General features: G+C 43.5%; 1 pseudogene; it reads left to right on the top strand.

Moving 5' to 3' along the window:
- The window catches only part of LOC122092256, a 23207-nt pseudogene that overhangs the window by 6837 nt on the left and 15913 nt on the right, over window positions 1-457 (top strand).

Here is a 457-nt window from a genome sequence, read left to right as displayed (position 1 = left end):
CCCGGGGGGCTCCCCCTCCTTTTTTCTTCTCTATGTCATTGTTAAGATATCTTGTTTGCTTTAAGTTACTAAGGCTGGTCCTTTCTGAGGTGTCTTTTTTTTTTTTCTGAGTTTTATCTCTTTTTTCTTTGTTTGCTGATGATATATGCTTGATTTGGGTGGTTGTTCTTGGTCGTATTACTTGTTTTTCTATATTGGTTATGCTGTGCAAGTCACTCCATTTCCTTGTCCCTCACCCCCGATCTGAATGTTTTAGTCCGTCTTCCCCATCTTGGAAACATATGACTGATGACCCAGTTCCCTTCACTGCACAGACTGAATGGACCAGAGAAGAAGATGAGAAGCTGCTTCATCTTGCCAAACTCATGCCGACACAGTGGAGAACGATTGCCCCTATTGTGGGTCGAACTCCATCTCAATGCCTTGAGCGTTATGAGAAACTGCTTGATGCTGCCTG

This window comes from Macadamia integrifolia, chromosome 10, assembly GCF_013358625.1.
Source record: "Macadamia integrifolia cultivar HAES 741 chromosome 10, SCU_Mint_v3, whole genome shotgun sequence".
NCBI lineage: Eukaryota > Viridiplantae > Streptophyta > Magnoliopsida > Proteales > Proteaceae > Macadamia > Macadamia integrifolia.
The sequence above is the reverse complement of the archived record's forward strand: the minus strand, read 5'-3'. Positions and strand labels throughout refer to the sequence as shown.